Source organism: Lithobates pipiens, unplaced genomic scaffold (genome assembly GCF_037356315.1).
Source record: "Lithobates pipiens isolate NorthernLeopardFrog02 unplaced genomic scaffold, aLitPip1_a1.2 Scaffold_8, whole genome shotgun sequence".
Lineage (NCBI taxonomy): Eukaryota > Metazoa > Chordata > Amphibia > Anura > Ranidae > Lithobates > Lithobates pipiens.
Genome location: NW_027507903.1, coordinates 602,662,867 through 602,686,388, shown reverse-complemented (window position 1 = coordinate 602,686,388; position 23,522 = coordinate 602,662,867). Strand labels below are relative to the sequence as shown.

Here is a 23,522-nt window from a genome sequence, read left to right as displayed (position 1 = left end):
ACGGAAGCTATTGGCTACTGGGTATTGAACTTCCTTTTTCTAGTCCCTTTGTACGCGTTGTACGTCACTGCATTCTTGACAGTTGGAATTTGGTGTGACCGTGTGTATGCAAGACAGCTTGAGCGAAATCCCATTGGAATTCCGTCGGGAAAACCATCAGAGCATTTTCCGGCCAAAATTCCGATCATGTGTACACGCCATTAGATTGTTTAGGAAGCTCCTGACGGCCTTCCTGGTGAGATGATAAGGCCAAAAAAACACCTGAGCCACTTCCTTTAAAAACTCCAATAGGGATACTAAAAAGGAAGGGAGGCTCCTGGTGGTACTGGCAGTAAAAAAAAAAAAGGGTTGCCAGGGGACAGCAGAAACAGATATAAGGCAGAAACATCCCTTGTTTTTTTGTTTTTTTTCCAGGAATCCAAACTGCCCAAAAAAATTACAGACATTTGGACTGCGACATCCAATTTTTAAAATTTGGTCCACATTTAACATAATCCAAATGTTGGGAACAGTTCTCTTGAACACAAAGCCCAGTACGCCTCGTAATCTAACCTGGTGAGACGTGCAATAACAACAGTGTGATAAAGGCTTACTGCCTTACTTACTGGCTTACTGCCGAAACGCGATAGCCATGTTGCTTTTGCTTGTGGTCGTGTACTAATAAAGGATTCAGAAGGAATTTTAGAGTTGCCAGCTCTCTCATTCGTTTGGAGATACTGACTATACACTAGCAGAATTTCCTTTTTCAATTAAGAACGTTTGTTCGATTTTCTCATTGATCTCTGGGGTCAAAATGGCATTTGGATTTCGACCACAGTGACAAAAAAAAAATTAGAAGGAGCTAGAATGGAATTTTTTTTCTGGATCAAACACATTTCTAACAGTGTATGTGGTTTTCGGCAAAGTCCATTAATTTTTACAATTGAGTGGTAAATGCAAATGTAATGAAGTCAAACCGTCAAATGTACCCAAAATTTTCATATGAATGTCGTACGAACATTTATTTAAAAAATCTACTTGTGTATAGCCAGCTAAAGTGTGCCAGAATATAATGCATATAAAATATGCATATATAAAGCGTGTTCCCAGGAACAGTTAGCTTTTGTTTCTTCTTTAACCACTTGCTTACTGGGCACTTAAACCCCCCTCAGTCCCAGACCAATTTTCAGCTTTCAGCGCTGATGCACTTTGAATGACAATTGCGCGGGCATACAACACTGTACCCAAATGAAATTTTTATCATTTTTTTCCCACAAATAGAGCTTTCTTTTGGTGGTATTTACTTACAGCTCGGAGTTTTATTTTTTGCTAAACAAACAAAAAAAGATGCAAAAAAAAAATCATGTTTAATAGTTTGTTATAAAATTTTGCAAACAGGTCATTTTTCTCCTTCATTGAAGTGCGCTGATGAGGCGGCACTGATAGGCTGCACTGGTGGGCACTGATAGGCTGCATTGGTGGGACTGATAGGCTGCACTGGCGGGCACTGATAGGCATAGTTAAGGCTGCACTAATAGGCACAGATAAGGTGGCACCGATAGGCACAGATAAGGCAGTACTGATGGGCACAGATAAGGTGGCACTGATGGGCAAAGATGGGCACGGATGGGTGGCATGGATAGGTGGCACGGATGGGTGGCACTAAGGGGCACTGATAGGTACCACTGATAGATGGGACTGATGGGCACTGATAGGTGGCACTGATAGGTGGCACTGCTGGGCACTGATGGACGGCACTGCTGGGCACTGGTAGATGACACTGATGGGCACGGATATGTGGCACTGGGGTGCAGCACCGTTGTTGAGGCAGATTGTGGGCACTGTGGGTGGCACTGTGGGTGGCACTGTGGGCACTGCTGGGTGGCACTGTGGGCACTGCTGGGTGGCACTGACGGGGGGCACTTATGTTTTATTAAGGTGGCACTGGCAGGAGGCATGTGGGCACTGGCAGGGGGCAGGTGGGCACTGGCAGGGCTGGCCGTGATCGGGACTGATGTCCCGATCACGGCCGCCGGTGATCGGCTCTTTTTTTTTACTCCTCGCGCTGACAGCGCGAGGAGGAATAATAGCCGGTTACCGGCTCCGTTGCATCACATGATCAGCTGTCATTGGCTGACAGCTGATCACGTGATAAGGGGTCGGGATCGACCCCTTGCTCGGATCAGTGATCAGGCGAGTCTCATAGACTCGCCGATCACAGAGCGCGCCGCGCACGCCCCTCAGGGGGCGCGCAGGCCGCTCGTGCATGGGACGATGTCAACAGGCGTAGTCCCGGCAAAGGAGGTCCGCGCTGTAGCCATCATTCAGCTATAGCTCAAGTGGTTAAAAGAGGAATAGAATTCTGTGTCTATACACTTTATCAGAGGATTCTGGTCAGGCCTGCCCCCCCTCTTATGCTGCGTACACACGATCAGATTTTCCAGCGTACTTAGTCCGCCGAAAAACACATTTCAGCGGACAATTCGATCGTGTGTGGGCTTCAGCTGACTTTTCCAGCGTGAAGTCCGGCGGACTAAGAAAGTATTTTTGCACTCCAACCTTCCTGTCGAACTTGGGTTTCAGGGGACAATATGTTCGTGAGTATGCTAGTACGACGGACTAAGAATGACGCATGCTCAGAAGCAAGTACGAAAAAGGAAGCTATTGGCTACTAGCTATTGAACTTCCTTTTTCTAGTCCCGTCGTACGTGCTGTACGTCATCACGCTAGCAAATGCCGGACTTTCTGTGTGTCCGTGTGTGGCCAAGTCCGTTCGATAGAAAGTCTGCCGGATTATCCATCGGATTGTATGTCGGAATAGGTAGGCCAGACAATTCGATCATGTGTACGCGGCATTACTCTGCACTATAAGTCTGTATGAGGATGATGGTGATGAGGAATGTGGTATTTACTTATCTTTAAGAATTTCCAACCTTTTGCCAACCATCCTGTTGCAATTGGTATATCAGAGGTGGTGGCTTACAGACCAGCAGGGCAGTTTGCTAGGGAGCACTGTCAGTCTTCCAATTGGGAACAAAATAACCTTAATAACCTCTATGTTGCAGCAAAAGCTTCATATTATATGATATCCTTTAAATTTCAGCAATTATGGAAGTTCCTCAGGGGCGAACTATTTAGCTTGTCCACTCTGCAGCTCCCTGCCCTAAAGCTATGCCCCTAGCAAACAGCATGGACCAGGGAGGCGCTGTGGTTCATCTTCTCTAGTGTACATCACCAGTAGTGGCGTGAAGATGATGAACAGATTCTCCACTGCTGACAAATGAAATATCGGTGTGGGCGGGCAGGAAGCACAAAGGGAATTTTAAGAAATTTCCACACGCAACTCAGTTAACCCCCCCCCCCCCCCACATATAATTTGTTTCAAGACTATAAAGTGGACAAAAATGTGAGACTTCCAAAAAGGGCTTTAAGAAAAATATGAAAATGGAGGTTTTTAACTGTGAGGCTTGGTTGTTCCATACTCTTTACTCTCTGTAGCTCGTTCCCTGTGCTCAGCATTTTATAGTATTACTGCAGCTTTCCTAGAACCTAACCTTCTAGAGGCGTCATAATTATATCTTCACGTATGAGCATTGCTGGAACATTTGGTGGACACTGGATAGGTAAAGTGTATCTCTACCCAAGACTTAGATAGAATAGGGAAGGACTAGAACTAGGACTAGATTTTCCTCAATGTGAACCTCTGCCAGGTTCAGAATGAGGAAAATTTCAATTGTTTGGATCCATCAAGAACATTGTTCTTTCCATCAAGAACATCGATGGAATCTGTACAATGGAGGCATTTTTTTTCTGGTGACACCTGTCTTAGAGATGTTTTCCATCACTTTTGAACAATATGCTGTCTCTTCCTGTTGTGTATAAGTACATAGATGGTCCATATTGTGAACTTGGGTTAGAGTAATTCGCTTTTTAGGTCATTACAGAGAATAAGGGGCATTCATAATGTCTGGAGGAAAAGAGATTTAATCTCCAGTTATAGAAAGGCTTCTTCATAGGTAATAGCTAAGATAATGAGGAATTGAATCACTCAAGAACTAGTTCTGGCCATCCCAGTGGATTGTTTAAAAAAAGAAATGGATGCATTCCTAAATACAAAAAATATAACGATGTTAACGTTTATAGGTAGATAAACTGGGGTCCAGTTGATCCAGAAAATATTCTTTTTTATTTTTATTTTTTTTCCTTTTTTTTTTTATTTTTTTTATTTCCTTTACATAATCTTTATTTTCTTCAATTGTTTACAAAAAATATTCTTTATAAATATATATATTTATATATAACCAATTTTTAATTTAAAAAAGTTAAGACGCAGCAGGATAAACCAATAAACCGCTGTTGCCCACAATATAACAATAATTCTTCTAACATCCCGTTCTCCTTTTCACCTACTCAGATGTTTTTTTTTTCTTTTTCTATGCTCCCTTTATTATTTTCTCCTCCTAACTTTCCTTCTCCCCTTACTCCGTCTCTCTAAACCCTCACACTGGGTATCCCAGCCTATCCAACCATGGTTTCCACATTTTTTTAAATTCTTTAAAATTTGCTCTCCTTATGTATACTACCTTTTCCTTCCATGCTGTGTCTGTGATTAACCTTACCCAATCTACTACTGAGGGGGGAATTCTCTGCCTGCCACCTCTGCGCTATCAGTTTTCTTGCCTGAAACATACACCTCAATACTGCTTTATTTATGCAGGCCGATCCTCCTATTCCTTCGTCCAGACCCAGCACACATAATCTGGGGTCCCCATTAACCGCCACTCTAAATGTTTCATTCAAAATAACAATGATCTCTGACCAGTAGCAAAACAGTTTAGGGCACCGCCAGTACATGTGTGCCAGATCCCCAGTATCCTGACATCTTGGACACCCATCATCTGCTCTCCGTCCAAAGCTAAACAGTCTCTTCGGCGTATAATATGATCTATGTAGCAGCATCAAGTGTGAAACCTTCTGGGCAGGGGAAACTGAGATCAAATGCCCTCCCTGCAATATCCTCATCCACTGCTCATCCGAAAATGTTCCAAATTCCTCCTCCCATTCCCCTCTGCTTTTAAGCTTTTCTGGGCTTTCTATATTCCCTTCACATATATATGGATACATTTCTGCTATAAATCCTCTTACCCTTTCTTGGGAGTTTAATCTACAATAGATAGGGGAGTTGCTCCAAACTGGTCCTTGTTTATCAAATTGTTTCCCTAAGGCATGTCTAATTTGTAGGTATTTATAAAATGAATGTTTTGGTAGATCAAATTCCGCTCTTAATTATTTTAAAGTTTTTAATGTATTTCCTTCATACAACTGGGCCAGCTTGTCTATCCTCTTTGTTTCCCAATCTTTATATCTGCCTATCATTTCCAATCCCTGCAGATTCAGGTTGTTCCATAGAGGGGCATATTTGGTCATACCTCCTAGGCCTTTTATCGCCTTTACTGCCTTCCACACTTTTAAGGCTAATTTTATCGTAAGTGTTCAATGGGTAAATGAATTTGCCTCCAGTGCTTCTACTGTTGTCTTGTGGGGTGTCCCTATAATCATTAGTACCTTGTTTATTCCTCCACCAATATCCTTACTCATTCCCAGATGCGGCAATTGAGCAGCTAGAAAGTAGCTCCTTGGGTGTGGTACTGCCATTCCTCCTGTCCTTGTTGGTAACTGCAAGGTTTGTAAGCCAATCCTTGACACTCCTCCTCTCCATATGGGTTCTCGAAATAATACTTTTCAATACTTTTTAATACTCTAATACAATTTTTTTAAACCATTTTATATCTATTCATATCGGAGAGTTATGGCATCCACAGCATTTTGATCAAGTTACATCTCCCTGCAACTGATAATGGAAGTCTCTTCCAGATTTCAATTTTACTTTCGAATTTAGCTATTAGTGGGACTACATTATCACTTATATACTTATTAGGATCTCTTTGTATGTGTATCCTTAAATATTTTATTTGTTCCACCACTTCTATCTGCAGAATTGCCGACAAACTTTGGCTCCCCAAAGAATCTACCGGCATCAGAGCTGATTTTTCCCAATTTATGACCAATCCCGAGAAACTACCGAAATCCACGAGCACATTCATCTCCTGCCTGAGGGACTGCTCTGTGTCCCCCAGAAAGAGGAGGATATCATCCGCGTACAACGCGATCTTCTCTTCCCTCATCCTTCTCTGGAAGCCTTCCATATTAATATTAGATCTTATTGCGATGGCTAATGGTTCCATAGCGAGGGCAAAGATCAGAGGTGACAATGGACACCCCTGTCTTGTCCCCCTCTCTAATAGAATCTTATCTGAATACTCATTATTAACCCTGATTCTGGCGCTAGGACCGTTATACAAAGTTTTTATCCATGCAATAAACGTAGGACCAAATCCAAATTTGTCCAGTACACGCCAGATATATCCCCATTCTAAACTATCAAAGGCTTTGACCACATCTAAAGCCATGATTGCCCTTTTACCTACATTTTCTGTTGGTAACTGCAGGTTAAGATATAGCCTCCTAATATTCATACTAGTGGATAAATCCCATTTGGTCAGGATGTATCAATCTAGAGATGATTTTATTCAATCTGGCTGCTAGTACTTTGGCTAATATTTTGACGTCCGAACAAAGAAGGGAAATGGGTTGGTAAGACTTGGTTTCTAATGGGTCCTTCTCCTCCTTATACAAAACAATTATCGTTGTTTCGGTCATTGAAGTGGGCAATCTCCCTTCCTCCTTTGCCCAGTTTAATACTTTAAGAAGCTCTGGAAGCAATAATTTTCAATAGTGTTTATAGGTTTTTGGTTGGCCATTTCTGTCACCCCAGATTGAATTTCCTCTAAGGTTAATGGTGCTTCCATTATCTCTCTCTCCTCCTCAGTAAGGGACGGTATTTTGATATTTCTAAAAAATATATTCATTTCCTCGCCTCCCATCGCCCCCTGCGATCTGTAAAGTTTTGTATAATATGCTCTGAAGGTATCTGTAATTACTGAACCTTGTGTTGAGATTTCTCCCTTCTCTGTCCTGATCACGGGGACGGTGGATGGCGAGGAGTTGGTTCTCACTAGATGTGCCAGTATCCTCCCAACTCTTTCCCCCTCCCCAATAATCACTGCTTTATATTCCTGTTGTTTGTCTAACCAAATATTTTGTTTCTCTGGGGTGGGATTTTCTACATATTCTCTTTCTGCTTCCGCTAACTCCGTTTTAACTCTGTTCTCCCATTCTCAAGATGTCTTCTTAATTTTCACTACTTGTTGGATAAGGATACCCCTAAGATAGGCTCCAGAAAATATTCGATTGTCTTCTCGGAATTTTGAAGAATTTCTTATAGGAGCAAATTGGCTATGCTTCATAGGGGATGGGTTTGCCTTCACTTTTACCAGCTGTGGGTACAGGATTGTGTATATGCCGGTTTTCTATTGATTTTTTCTGTTGGTTGAACTAGTTGGAGAGTTTTTCTTTTTTCAACTTGACTATGTGTCTTCAGGACAGAAAGTGAAGAAATTCCCCCAGCCTACCTCAAATGGAGCACATATGACAAAAAACAATCTCTGCTGTATTCAAGTGAGGTTTGGCTGGACAAACACTTTAAATCAGAACCCATAAAGACCAGAATCCATTTTGTTCAGACTCCTATGTCAAAAAAGACAAAATGTTTTTGAGTAGACATGTGCATTTAGTTTCGATTCATTTTGCAGACGAAAATTTTGTTTTCGGAGATTCGGATGTGTCCGAGTTTCCAAATCACAATAGTAACACATTTTTATAAATTTGAAATAAATTATTAAGAAACAAAATAACGAATTTTGGAAAATTCAAAAATGAATTTGAAATACATTTTTTTCATTTGAGATGGAAATATGCTGCAATAAATAAAGGTATAAAAGTGAAATAAGATGATAGAAAAGAATAGAATAGAAAAAATAGAAAAGATTAGAATAGAATAGTATAGAATAGAATGCATATAGCCATCTTCCAAAAATCTAATTGATTGGGAAATAATGGTTAAATGAACTGAATCTGAATATATACAAATGAAATCTAAATACAGCGGATCCTTGGTTAACGAGTAACGTGGTTAACAAGCGTTTTGAAAGACGAGCAACTTTTTATTTTTTTTAATCCAGACTCGTTTTGCGAGTGTTGTCTCGCAAAACGAGCAGAATTAAAGCTAATAGAGTGTGCGGTACTCCATTTGGTCAGAGGTGCAGGGGTGCCCGTAACACTCAGAATGGAAATACTCGGAATCACTTGGAAATAATTGGAAACACTCAGAAATAATCAGTTCCCGAGTATTTCCGAGCCTTTCCGAGGGTTTCCAAGTTCAGACGAGCTGTCCCTGAGTATTTCTGAGACTCTCCAGCACCCTCCACCTCTGGCCAGATGCGGTATTGCATGCAATAGAAGTCAATGCGGAATGAATTATCTTCATTTCCATTGACTTCTATGGGGAATTTGCTTTGATATGTGAGTGCTTTGGATTACAAGCATTCTCCTGGAATGGATTATGCTCATAATCCAAGGTTCCACTGTATACGAAACAAAATGTGAAAATGAATCATTCTGGCATTATGAATATGACAAAACAAAATTATTAACTTAACATAATACATTTTTCCGTCATGTGCATGTCTATTTTTGAGGCTCAAAGGGCTTGGTAGTGGTGAACAAAGTGTGTACTGAACTGATCAAGATTGGAGGGGTCCTGAGGAGTAATTAGTATGATCGCTCCAGATGCTGATTATGCTCGCATCTAATGCAATCATATTAAGTACCCCTAAGGACGGTCTAGTTCAATAAACACTTTTGTTCTCCACTACTAAGCAGATTCATTACTCCTTATACCGCGTACACACGACGGGACTTTCTGGCAAACTAGGTCCGGCGGACTTTCTGCGGAGTTCCGACGGACCTTCCGAACGAACGGACTTGCCCACACACGAACGGACTAAGTCCGTTCGTTTTGAATGTGATGACGTAAGACGGGACTAAAGAAGGAAGTTCAATAGCCAGTAACCAATAGCTTCCCTTGCGTTGTATTTGGTCTGTCGGACCTGCATACAGACGAACGGTTTTCCCGATAGAAATTGAGATCGTCGGACAGATTTGAAACATGTTCTATTTCTAGGTCCGTCTGATTTTTTTATGTGAAAAGAGGCATTAGAATCTCTCCAATTTTATCAGTGCACACACTTCTGTTCAGCAGTACCAAGCCCTGATTAAAGGGACACTTTGAACACCTGAAACCTGTTGGAAGTTTTTGACATTAGATTCTAAATAAAATTGAATTGGAACTTAATATGTTCTGCTTTAAAAAAAAAGAAGAAGAAGAACCTCAAGAGCTAAAACCGCCATGGATCATGGCACCAAAGTTTGGGTCGTTAGTTAGAAGAACCAGCCCCAGTGCAGTTGACGAAAAGACATATGGAAATGTGGCATACAAGAAAGATGTAGGTGGACAGCGCTCAATGGTTGAGTATAACGGTAAATGCCAAGTCAATAGGACCATGAATGGTGAATGCAAAGACAATGTTTATTATCCTCAATGCACAATACAAACTTGTGGTATAAAATCAGGCCCCCACATGGCCATTTGCACCCCCCCCCCCATGTATTTCAGCTCTTATCTCTGAATGACGTTAACTCCTCATTGCCCAGAAGACCTTCAGTGGTATTGTAGGCTTGGCTTTTCTATCTACATCTCTTTATTGCAATTTTACCACAAGTTTTTATTGTGCATTGTGTAATAAACATTGTCTCTACATTCACCATTCCATGGTCCTACTGACTTGGCATTTACCATTTTACTCAACTCATTGAGCGCTCTCCACCGACATCTTTCTTACTTTCTGCTTTAGCCACTTCTGTACTTGTACACTCAGTCCCTACCCAAGTAAAGAGCTGATATTTGGCCACCACGATTGGGCGAGATGCCTACAGATAAACATTTCCTCTACAATGCTAAAGACTTGACTGAGAACATTTATTATATTAAGAGATGCTCTTCTTTTACTCCTTGAACTTAAATCGTCTCATTTTTAATAAATTGTATACTTTGGAGAGCCCAACAGGAAGAAAAGGAACTACCAAAACTCCAAGTTGAGCAAAAATTTAGCAAAAACTATAGCAGATAGGCTTTGCCACTGAAGTCCCAGAGACATACGACAACCAGCAGGCCACATTTGGGTGGTAATTTTAGAGGGACAGATCTTAACATGTTACAAAATATGTCATGTAAAATCCATAAATTAAATTGAATTATCTTTTTTTTCTCTTCAGTTCAACTGCCATCTTCTCATCTCATCCTAACCTCCACCCAAACATTATATGATTCCTACCTCATCTCTTGTACTGCTGCCATCCCAGAGGAGAGAGTGACCCAGGTGCACTGGAAGGAACGTCTCGCCGATGGGAAATACAACATGATCGCTGTTCTAAACGCAGTCTGGGGGAATGCCACGCAGCTCTCTTACCAACTGATAGTTAAACTAAGTAAAATGGATGAGACCACCTACACGCTGGAGATAGCAGAGGCCAGCAAAGTGGTCTGTTGTGAAGTCATAACCTATCCTTCTGGAATGGTCCAAGAAAACTGTCTAACGGTTGAAGGTGACTCAGGTAAGATGATGAGGACCTTCAAGGGGTCTGATGGAAAATAGTTCTTGCTGCCTATGACCAAAACCTGATGGGGTCTTATGGGGTAAACATGCCACCAGTTTTTTTTGTAATTTGCTTTAAAAACTGGTGCTGGGCAGAGATAGTGTAAATTAAAATCCCCCTGTCCCCCATTTCTGATTTCTTGTTATTCTAGGGGATGACTATTACAGGGTAATACCGATCTGGTCCTCAACTCTCCAGCAGAATGTTCAACACTCAAAGCGGAGGTCCACCCTAAAGTGGACCTTCCGCTCATCGGAACCCTCTCCCCCTCCGGCGCCACAATTGGCACCTTTCAGGGGGGAGGGGGGTGCAGATACCTGTACAGTACAGGTATCTGCACCCACTTCCGGGATAGCTCTCTGCGGAAAGGGGCGTAGATTACGCCCCTTTCCGAAAGTCCCCCCGCTGCCTGCTGGGAAACACACAGATCCCAGAGGCAGCGGGTCCATCCTTATTGCGCAGCGCGAGTCGCGCATGCGCAGTAGGGAACCGGGAAATGAAGCCGAAAGGCTCCACTTCCTGATTCCCATACCCAAGATGGCGGTGGCAGCACCCGAGAGACCGGCTTCGGGTGCCGACATCGCGGGCGCGCTGGACAGGTAAGTGTCACTATTTTAAAAGTCAGCAGCTGCAGTATTTGTAGCTGCTGGCTTTTAAAAAAAAAAAAAAACGCGGAGTCCCGGTGGACTCCTGCTTTAAGTCATCATATATAATGCTGGTCTAGCACTGAGTGTATCATCAGGATCTGATGTGGCTGGTCCCATATTGTCCCCCACCACCACCCATCTCTCCCTCTCTCTTTCTTACTCTGTCCCATGATTCCCAACCACCATTTCCCCCCTTCTCTCTCTCTCTTGTACCCCATTATCACCTCTCTCTCTCTCTGTAGAAAGCACTTCCAATGCTCATGTGTCTGTAACGAGCACTTCCAATGTTCATGTGTCTCTAGAAATCACTTCCAATTCTCACGTGTCTGTAACGAGCACTTCCAATGCTCATGTGTCTGCAGCAAGCGCTTCCAATGCTCACGTGCCTGTAACGAGCGCTTCCAATGCTCATGTGTCTGTAACGAGCAGTCATGTGTCTGTAACAAGCACTTCCAATGCTCATGTGTCTGTAGCAAGCACTTCCAATGCTCATGTGTCTGTAACGAGCAGTCATGTGTCTGTAACAAGCACTTCCAATGCTCATGTGTCTGTATCAAGCACTTCCAATGCTCATGTGTCTGTATCAAGCACTTCCAATGCTCACGTGCCTGTAACGAGCACTTCCAATGCTCATGTGTCTGTAGCAAGCACTTCCAATGCTCATGTGTCTGTAGCAAGCACTTCCAATGCTCATGTGTCTGTAACGAGCAGTTATGTGTCTGTAACAAGCACTTCCAATGCTCATGTGTCTGTATCAAGCACTTCCGATGCTCATGTGCCTGTAACGAGCACTTCCAATGCTCATGTGTCTGTAATGAGTGCTTCCAATGCTCAATGTCTGTAGAAAGCACTTCCAATGCTTATGTGTCTGTAGCGAGCACTTCCAATGCTCAATGTCTGTAGCGAGCACTTCCAATGCTCAATGTCTGTAGCGAGCACTTCCAATGCTTATGTGTCTGTAGTGAGTGCTTCCAATGCTCATGTGACTGTAGCGAGTGCTTTGACTGCTCATGTGACAATTGCGAGCACTTACGGTTCTGATGTGACTGTATCAAGCCATTCTAATGCTCATGTGACCATAACTAACACTTTCAATGCTCATGTGACTGTAACAAGCACTTCCAATGCTCATAAGACTGTGATGAACACTTTCAATGCTCGTGTGACCGTAGAAAGTACGTCCAATGGTCAAGTGACTGTAACAAGCACTTCCAATGCTCATATGACTGTAGCAAGCACTTCCAATACTCATGTGACTGTAACACGCAATTCCAATGCTCATGTGACTGTAACAAGCACTTCCAGTGCTCATGTGACTGTAACAAGCACTTCCAATGCTCATGTGACTGTATCAAGCCCTTCTAATGCTCATGTGACCCTAACGAGCACTTCCAATGCTCACATGACTTTAGTGAGTGTGACCGACGAGGGTATCAGACCCCTGCCCTCCTCACTAACTCGTGGCAAAGGACTGGCCAATCTCACACCGCACCGACACTTATGTAATAATGCTACTCTCCAATGCACCCGGCACAAAGATTTTCCAGATTGGGGGACCCAATCTAGGTGGCAGCAGCCTGGGTGCGATTGTCACTGGACTAATTAAGCAGTTAACACTTTAACTGCCACCACCGATTTTTGATGAAGAGCCAAAACTTCCACACATTTAGCATTACAATTATGATCTTAAAATAAACATCTGTACACACACTGTCACCACAGACAGGTGTATTCAGAGATTTATACTACAGTAGCACTCTTAAAGAGAGATTCATTTAGTCTGCATTAAAAGAGCTTTACTTACGACAGAGAAATAAAACAGAACTGAGAAGAATATTTGCACAATGTCCTTGGGTTGATCAGAGTTTGGTCAATGAGCCAGGTGTTATCGGTTCAAACTTGAAAGATGTTCCTGATTTGATGGTACATAAGAACTGCCAACTGTCTCCCTTTTCCTCTGGGATCAAAGGGGTGTTGACAGATGCCCTCTGACCAATTAAGCATCTAATGAGTGTCCATGGGCTGCCCTGGGTTAATGACAGTATCATAGCCCTGTCTTACACACAGTTTTATACCACTATTCATATCTACCAATATATATTCTTGAAACTCATAGATTGTTGTTTAGCATTGAATTTCGTGTCCAGGGATACTAAACACAGGGTAGCTCAGATAAACTTGTCACCCTGGAGGTATCTGATCACTATCTTCCCTTCTGTAGGTCAGGGGCATTGCTAGGTGACAAAAAGACCAGGGGCTTCAGCCCGAAGTCGAAGAACCGTTTTTTTTTGGCCTGGGTGGTGGGGATGTGTGACTTACTGAATAAACTCACCTGCCTGACACTGACCATTACATTGACCTGCCTGACCTACATACACTGACCTGCCTGATCTACATACACTGACCACTGACCTGCCTGACCTACATACACTGACCACTGACCTGCCTGACCTACACACACTGACCTGCCTGACCTACACACACTGACCACTGACCTGCCTGACCTACATACACTGACCTGCCTGACCTACATACACTGACCTGCCTGACCTACACACACTGTCCTCTGACCTGCCTGACCTACATACACTGACCACTGACCTGCCTGGCCTACATACACTGACCACTGACCTACATACACTGACCTGCCTGACCTACATACACTGACCACTGACCTACATACACTGACCTGCCTGGCCTACACACACTGACCACTGACCTGCCTGGCCTACATACACTGACCACTGACCTACATACACTGACCACTGACCTGCCTGACCTACACACACTGGCCACTGACCTGCCTGACCTACATACACTGACCTGTCTGACCTACAAACACTGATCTGCCTGGCCTACACACACTGACCTACACACACTGGCCACTGACCTGCCTGACCTACATACACTGACCACTGACCTGCCTGGCCTACACACACTGACCTACATACACTGACCACTGACCTACATACACTGACCTGCCTGACCTACATACACTGACCGCTGACCTGCCTGAACTACACAAACTGGCCACTGACCTGCCTGACCTACATACACTGACCTGCCTCACCTACACACACTGACCACTGACCTGCCTGACCTACATACACTGACCTGCTTGACCTACATACACTGATCTGCCTGGCCTACACACACTGACCTCTGACCTGCCTGACCTACATACACTGACACTGACATACACTGTGTCTGACCTACCTTAGCTCAGTCGTGGTGTGCGGTCACAGAAGGCAGTCAGTCACTGGGGAGTGGAGAAGAGAGGAGCCGAGCAGCCCACCCGAGCGGGGATGTAGCGCTCCCACCTTCTGGAGCCTGCAGGCTAAGATGGACGTCGCGTCACACGTCCCGCTCCAGAAGGTGGGACCAGCGGCACTCGGGCACTTTCCGCCGCCATGGCTAATTTTGGCCGCCGGGGACTGATCTGTTAGAGAGTGCGGCCGAAATTAGCCGACGCTCGGGGCTAACAATGGAATGCAGCATTCCATAGACTTGGGGCTTTTCGGGGTCACGTTCAGGGCTTCAGCCACCCCTAGCCTCCCCCTCCCTACGCCCCTGCTGTAGGTGCTAACGTAGTCATGAATGACCTTGATTTGTTCAGCATGACAACATTCAAAGATATACTTATTAAAGTGTCATGCTCCTGTCTGATTTTATGAATCGTGTGTGGAGTTAAGTTTGGAATTTGCCAGAGGTCTCCGAAGGATCACTTTTCGGACCTGAATGCCTTTTACGATCCCCCTCATTTCTGGGTATCCTTTTATGGCATGCTAGATTGCTATGGCATTATGGCTATGTATTCTGCAATGTATTCTGCTATGTATTTGGTCATAGTTTTACGATACGCCTGGACAGCAGAAACAGACATCCTGCCAGAACTCAATTAGCTGTTTACAGCTCTGCTTAGGCCTAAGCGCTGGTTTCTGTCTAAATTCAGGGTCTTTTGAAGTGAGTTAAGCCTATGCTATGAATTAAAGGAGGGAGGGGCCATTTAAAAAAAAAAATTGTTGTGAGGTTCCCCTTAATATCCATACCAGACCTAAAGGGTCTGGTATGGATTTTTGGGGGGGCCCTCACGCAATTTAAAAAAAAAAAAATGGCATGGGGTTTAGTGATGGACGAACTTCCGACGGGACGTTTCGCGAACGCGAAACGCGAACGGACACAAACGTTCGCGAAAACGACCGTTCGCCGCGGGCTCCATTGACTTCAATGGGAGGCGAATTTCGCAAACCTTTAGGTCGAATTTGCGGCCACGGGGTAATTATTAGGGGGTAGCACGTAGTCCCACCACCTGGACAATAGCATAATACATGTATGAGGTGAATTTGGGATCGATAACTACAAGCATTTTTTTTTTATTTGGGAAATTGTTCTGACAATTCAGGACTATGGAGCTAATGAAGGCAATGGAGGAGAGGGAAGGTCAGGGACCAGGGTAGGCAAACAAGAGGGTGCAGGAGATACAGAGCACTGACAGCAGCACCGTAATACAGAGCACTGACATCAGCACCGTGACATACAGCGCTGACAGCAGCTCCGTGACATACAGCGCTGACAGCAGCTCCGTGACATACAGCGCTGACAGCAGCTCCGTGACATACAGCGCTGACAGCAGCTCCGTGACATACAGCGCTGACAGCAGCTCCGTGACATACAGCGCTGACAGCAGCACCGTGACATACAGCGCTGACAGCAGCTCCGTGACATACAGCGCTGACAGCAGCTCCGTGACATACAGCGCTGACAGCAGCTCCGTGACATACAGCACTGACAGCAGCTCCGTGACATACAGCGCTGACAGCAGCTCCGTGACATACAGCGCTGACAGCAGCTCCGTGACATACAGCGCTGACAGCAGCTCCGTGACATACAGCGCTGACAGCAGCTCCGTGACATACAGCGCTGACAGCAGCTCCGTGACATACAGCGCTGACAGCAGCTCCGTGACATACAGCGCTGACAGCAGCTCCGTGACATACAGCGCTGACAGCAGCTCCGTGACATACAGCGCTGACAGCAGCTCCGTGACATACAGCGCTGACAGCAGCACCGTAAGCAGCCCCAGGAGGAAGTCAGCACAGCACAGGGATGGTGTGATCCCCTCATAATAAGAACCCCCAGGAGGAAGTCAGCACAGCACAGGGATGGTGGGAGCCCCTCATAATAAGAACACCCAGGAGGAAGTCAGCACAGCACAGGGATGGTGGGAACCCCTCATAATAAGCAGCCCCAGTAGAAATATGACACCGCTCAACCTCTTCAAAGAGGAGGGTAGGGGCATATAGTACGGTGTGCTTTTTTGGGTCAGGGAAGTGAGCCAAATGAATTAAGAAGGTCTGTGTGCTTGATTCCAAAAATTGTTTATAGACATATACATGGTCTACTGATCACATGTGTTGAATTCCTCCGAGATCCATGCCTCATTCATTTTTAGAAATGTGAGGTAGTTAACACTGTGGTGAGCTAGGCGAGTACGCTTATCGGTCACAATCCCCCCTGCTGCGCTGAACGTCCTTTCGGACAGGACACTGGATGAGGGGCAAGCCAACAGTTCGATTGCAAATTGGGCAAGCTCTGGCCAGAGGTCAAGCCTGCCCACCCAGTAGTCTAGGGGTTCATCACTCCTCAGAGCGTCCACATCGGCCGTTAACCCAATGTAGTCGGACACCTGACGGTCTAGGCGTTCCCTGATGCTGGATCCGGATGACACCTGTCGATGGGTCGGCTGAAAGAATGACCTCATATCCGAAGTCACCAACACATCTTCAAACCGGCCTCTTCTTGCAGGCGCTGTTGGATTGGTACCCGCAAATCCTTCTCTGGGAGTGGGAATTGCTCCTCTGCCAGCGCACGCAAAAGCAGAATGCAGCATTTCTCGAAGCAAGGCCTGGAAGTGCTGCATTCTGACAGCCCTCTGCGACGGCGGTAACATTTCCGCCATTTTGTGTTTGTACCGGGGGTCTAAGTACGTTGCCACCCAGTACTGGTCCTTGACCCTCATGCTTTTTATACGGGGGTCCCTATTAAAACACTGGAGCATGAAGGCCCCCATTTGCACTAAAGTGGAAGCGGTGTGGTGGCCTGGCTCCTGCTCATCATCCAGGATAATGTCGTCCTCTTCATTCTCCTCTCCCCATCCTCGCACAACAGGGATCCCAGAAAGGTTTAAAGCATGCTCTTCTTGCTCCTGCTCATCCGCCCCGGCACCATCCTCCTCTGACTCCTCATCAGACTCCTGTTGTTGACTTGTCTCAGATAGAGTAGCCCCCCCTGGGAATTCATCCAGCATTGCGACTTCCTCATCTTCCCGCTCCTGCTCCTCCACAGCCTGATCAATGACACGACGCAATGCACGCTCCAGAAAGAAGGCATAAGGTACCATGTCACTGATGGCGCCATGGCTGCGACTGACCAGTTTGGTGATCTCCTCAAATGGCCGCAGAAGTCTGCATGTGTCGCGCATGAGCAGCCACTGGCGCGGTGAAAAAAAACCCAGCTCCCCAGAACCGTTTCTTTCGCAGAGTTCATACAGGTAGACGTTAACTGCACGTTTCTGCTGGAGCAGCCTATCAAGCATATAGAAGGTTGAGTTCCATCGCGTCGGGCAATCGCAAATAAGACGTCTGACCGGCAGATGGTGTCGCCGCTGAATGTCAGCAAGGCGAGCCATGGCCGTGTAAGATCTTCTGAAATGGGCCGAGATTTTCCTTGCCTGCCGCAAGATGTCCTGGACCCCAGGGTATTTGACAAGGAATCGCTGCACGACCAAGTTTAAGACGTGTGCCATGCACGGCACGTGCGTGATTTTGCCCTGTTTCAATGCGCTAAGCAGATTGGCACCGTTGTCACACACCACTTTACCAACTGTCAAATTGAGCGGTGTTAGCCACTCATCTGCCTGTGAACGCAAAGCTGAAAGGAGTGCCGGGCCAGTGTGGCTCTTTGCTTCCAGGCACAACAGACGCAGCACGGCATGGCAACGTCTCACCTGGCATGTGGAATAGGTTCTGGGGAGCTTGGGCGGTGCAGTGGAAGAGACGCTAGCAGCGGAAAAGGAGGAGGCAGCTGAGGAGGAGAGGGAGGAGGATGGAGTAGGAGGAGGAGAAGAAGAGTCAGGCCTGCATGCAATCCGTGGCGGTAAAACCAAATCTACACGGGTGCCACGGGTTACATGCTTGACGGCCGTCAGAAGGTTCACCCAGTGGGCAGTAAAACTGATATACCTTCCCTGCCCGTGTTTGCTAGACCACGTGTCTGTGGTCAGATGTATCTTGGCACCGACACTGTGTGCCAGAGATACATTCACTTGCCGCTGAACATGGCCATATAGCTCTGGGATGCCCTTCTCTGAGAAATACTTCCTTCCTGGGACCTTCCATTGTGGTGTTCCAATGGCCACAAATTTGCGAAAGGCCTCCGAGTCCACCAGTTTATATGGCAGTAGTTGGCGGGCTATGAGTTCTGACAAGCCAGCCGCCAACCGTTGGGCAAGAGGGTTATCCGGCGTCATCATTTTTTTACGCTCAAACATTAGGCCCACGGAAGCCTGCCTTTTTGCAGAAAAATGTGAGCTTGGCGTGATGGAAGGTGGAGTGGAGGACAATTGTGAGGAGAGAGGAGAAGGAGAAGTAGAAGACGAGGCTGGACGGTGAGAGCCTGCAGTGTGGCTTTGTGTGTTCCGTTGCTCCCACTGGGCTCGGTGATGGCTGCTCATGTGCCTTCTTAAGGCGGTCGTCCCTAGGTGAGTATTGGGCTTACCGCGACTAACGCGTTGACTGCAAAGATTGCAGATGGCAACGCTATTGTCAGCAGCGGACACGTTAAAAAAAGCCCACACTGCGGAGCCATGTGCCGGTGTCCTGGGAGCGCCAGATGTGACCGTACATGGTCGATGACTCGCTCCTGATACATTTGCAGTCTGCTTTGTCCCTGCTGTGCAATGTAAGTCATTGCTGCTTCTCCTCCCTATCTGCTGGTCCATATCTCCCTCTGAACTCCCCTCCTCTTCCTCTCTTGTGGGCACCCACGTGACATCACTAGACACGTCATCATCAACGTCACCTTCCCCACCGCTATAAGTAGAGTAGGCAGCAACACCGGGGACCAACCTCCTCCTTGGGCTGATCTGGGTACTGGCGTCAGACTGCTGAGTAGCGCTTGTTGCTACCTCCTCTTCCTGATCCAATACCAAGAGTGGCTGCGCATCAGAAATGTCCTCTTGATATGGATCGGAAAATAATTCCAGTGACTCAAGCGGAAGGTATGTGGTGGTGGTGGTGGTGGTCGTGTTGTTGGTGGTAGTGTCTTTGGGGGTGCACATAGCAGAGAGTGAAGAAGAGGGTGCAGATCGAGAGGATGAGGAGGGTGCAGAAGAGTAAGGCTGAGCGAGCCACTCAACCAAGTCTGGTGCATCCTTTAAAGTAATTGAACGCACCTTCTGCAACTTCCCACTTTGGCTCAAGCCTGTTGCTCCTGCCCTACCCCTACCACCCCTGCGGAAGGGCCTGCCTCTTCCTCTGCATGTCATTTTTTAAATGACCCTGTGACAAAACTCTTAGTCCCTATACCGCTGAAGGACTGCTGCAGTATAGGTGAGCGGTCAGCAGTGGTGCACGTCAACCCTATCTATTGTGGACCTATAGCGGTCCTTACAGAACAGCAGACTGTACCGCACTCAAGCCTATGTACCGTAGCACCCTATACCAAGTTACCAGTCCTTATAAGAACTTTTGTGGACCAAGCAGGTTGTGTATTAGTGTTTAGCAGACTGTACGTCAGTCCCTATACCGCTGAAGGACTGCTGCAGTATAGGGCAGCGGTCAGCAGTGGTGCACGTCAACCCTATCTATTGTGGACCGATAGCGGTCCTTACAGAACAGCAGACTGTACCGCACTCAAGCCTATGTACCGTAGCACCCTATACCAAGTTACCAGTCCTTATAAGAACTTTTGTGGACCAAGCAGGTTGTGTATTAGTGTTTAGCAGACTGTACGTCAGTCCCTATACCGCTGAAGGACTGCTGCAGTATAGGGCAGCGGTCAGCAGTGGTGCACGTCAACCCTATCTATTGTGGACCGATAGCGGTCCTTACAGAACAGCAGACTGTACCGCACTCAAGCCTATGTACCGTAGCACCCTATACCAAGTTACCAGTCCTTATAAGAACTTTTGTGGAACAAGCAGGTTGTGTGTTAGTGATTAGCAGACTGTACGTCAGTCCCTATACCAATGAAGGACTGCTGCAGTATAGGGCAGCGGTCAGCAGTAGTGCACGGCAACCCTATGTATTGTGGACCGATAGCGGTCCTTACAGAACAGCAGACTGTACCGCACTCAAGCCTATGTACCGTAGCACCCTATACCAAGTTACCAGTCCTTATAAGAACTTTTGTGGACCAAGCAGGTTGTGTATTAGTGTTTAGCAGACTGTACGTCAGTCCCTATACCGCTGAAGGACTGCTGCAGTATAGGGCAGCGGTCAGCAGTGGTGCACGTCAACCCTATGTATTGTGGACCGATAGCGGTCCTTACAGAACAGCAGACTGTACCGCACTCAAGCCTATGTACCGTAGCACCCTATACCAAGTTACCAGTCCTTATAAGAACTTTTGTGGACCAAGCAGGTTGTGTATTAGTGTTTAGCAGACTGTACGTCAGTCCCTATACCGCTGAAGGACTGCTGCAGTATAGGGCAGCGGTCAGCAGTGGTGCACGTCAACCCTATCTATTGTGGACCGATAGCGGTCCTTACAGAACAGCAGACTGTACCGCACTCAAGCCTATGTACCGTAGCACCCTATACCAAGTTACCAGTCCTTATAAGAACTTTTGTGGAACAAGCAGGTTGTGTGTTAGTGATTAGCAGACTGTACGTCAGTCCCTATACCAATGAAGGACTGCTGCAGTATAGGGCAGCGGTCAGCAGTAGTGCACGGCAACCCTATGTATTGTGGACCGATAGCGGTCCTTACAGAACAGCAGACTGTACCGCACTCAAGCCTATGTACCGTAGCACCCTATACCAAGTTACCAGTCCTTATAAGAACTTTTGTGGACCAAGCAGGTTGTGTATTAGTGTTTAGCAGACTGTACGTCAGTCCCTATACCGCTGAAGGACTGCTGCAGTATAGGGCAGCGGTCAGCAGTGGTGCACGTCAACCCTATGTATTGTGGACCGATAGCGGTCCTTACAGAACAGCAGACTGTAACGCACTCAGGCCTATGTACCGTAGCACCCTATACCAAGTTACCAGTCCTTATAAAAACTTTTGTGGACCAAGCAGGTTGTGTGTTAGTGTTTAGCAGACTGTGCGTCAGTCCCTATACCGCTGAAGGACTGCTGCAGTATAGGGCAGCGGTCAGCAGTGGTGCACGTCAACCCTATCTATTGTGGACCGATAGCGGTCCTTACAGAACAGCAGACTGTACCGCACTCAAGCCTATGTACCGTAGCACCCTATACCAAGTTACCAGTCCTTATAAGAACTTTTGTGGACCAAGCAGGTTGTGTATTAGTGTTTAGCAGACTGTACGTCAGTCCCTATACCGCTGAAGGACTGCTGCAGTATAGGGCAGCGGTCAGCAGTGGTGCACGTCAACCCTATCTATTGTGGACCGATAGCGGTCCTTACAGAACAGCAGACTGTACCGCACTCAAGCCTATGTACCGTAGCACCCTATACCAAGTTACCAGTCCTTATAAGAACTTTTGTGGACCAAGCAGGTTGTGTATTAGTGTTTAGCAGACTGTACGTCAGTCCCTATACCGCTGAAGGACTGCTGCAGTATAGGGCAGCGGTCAGCAGTGGTGCACGTCAACCCTATGTATTGTGGACCGATAGCGGTCCTTACAGAACAGCAGACTGTAACGCACTCAGGCCTATGTACCGTAGCACCCTATACCAAGTTACCAGTCCTTATAAGAACTTTTGTGGACCAAGCAGGTTGTGTGTTAGTGATTAGCAGACTGTACGTCAGTCCCTATACCAATGAAGGACTGCTGCAGTATAGGGCAGCGGTCAGCAGTAGTGCACGGCAACCCTATGTATTGTGGACCGATAGCGGTCCTTACAGAACAGCAGACTGTAACGCACTCAGGCCTATGTACCGTAGCACCCTATACCAAGTTACCAGTCCTTATAAAAACTTTTGTGGACCAAGCAGGTTGTGTGTTAGTGTTTAGCAGACTGTGCGTCAGTCCCTATACCGCTGAAGGACTGCTGCAGTATAGGGCAGCGGTCAGCAGTGGTGCACGTCAACCCTATCTATTGTGGACCGATAGCGGTCCTTACAGAACAGCAGACTGTACCGCACTCAAGCCTATGTACCGTAGCACCCTATACCAAGTTACCAGTCCTTATAAGAACTTTTGTGGACCAAGCAGGTTGTGTATTAGTGTTTAGCAGACTGTACGTCAGTCCCTATACCGCTGAAGGACTGCTGCAGTATAGGGCAGCGGTCAGCAGTGGTGCACGTCAACCCTATGTATTGTGGACCGATAGCGGTCCTTACAGAACAGCAGACTGTAACGCACTCAGGCCTATGTACCGTAGCACCCTATACCAAGTTACCAGTCCTTATAAGAACTTTTGTGGACCAAGCAGGTTGTGTGTTAGTGATTAGCAGACTGTACGTCAGTCCCTATACCAATGAAGGACTGCTGCAGTATAGGGCAGCGGTCAGCAGTAGTGCACGGCAACCCTATGTATTGTGGACCGATAGCGGTCCTTACAGAACAGCAGACTGTACTGCACTCAGGCCTATGTACCGTAGCACCCTATACCAAGTTACCAGTCCTTATAAAAACTTTTGTGGACCAAGCAGGTTGTGTGTTAGTGTTTAGCAGACTGTGCGTCAGTCCCTATACCGCTGAAGGACTGCTGCAGTATAGGGCAGCGGTCAGCAGTAGTGCACGGCAACCCTATGTATTGTGGACCGATAGCGGTCCTTACAGAACAGCAGACTGTAACGCACTCAGGCCTATGTACCGTAGCACCCTATACCAAGTTACCAGTCCTTATAAGAACTTTTGTGGACCAAGCAGGTTGTGTGTTAGTGATTAGCAGACTGTACGTCAGTCCCTATACCAATGAAGGACTGCTGCAGTATAGGGCAGCGGTCAGCAGTAGTGCACGGCAACCCTATGTATTGTGGACCGATAGCGGTCCTTACAGAACAGCAGACTGTACCGCACCCAAGCCTAT

General features: G+C 46.3%; 1 protein-coding gene across 2 annotated transcripts in view; it reads left to right on the top strand.

Moving 5' to 3' along the window:
* LOC143961301 (calpain-5-like) overlaps positions 1 to 23,522 on the top strand; it is a 102,519-nt gene that overhangs the window by 69,436 nt on the left and 9,561 nt on the right. For both annotated transcript variants that reach the window (XR_013270443.1, XR_013270442.1), the window contains one exon: positions 10,273 to 10,611. The gene's annotated coding sequence lies outside the window, so the exon portion shown is untranslated. The remainder of the gene's footprint in view (positions 1 to 10,272; positions 10,612 to 23,522) is intronic.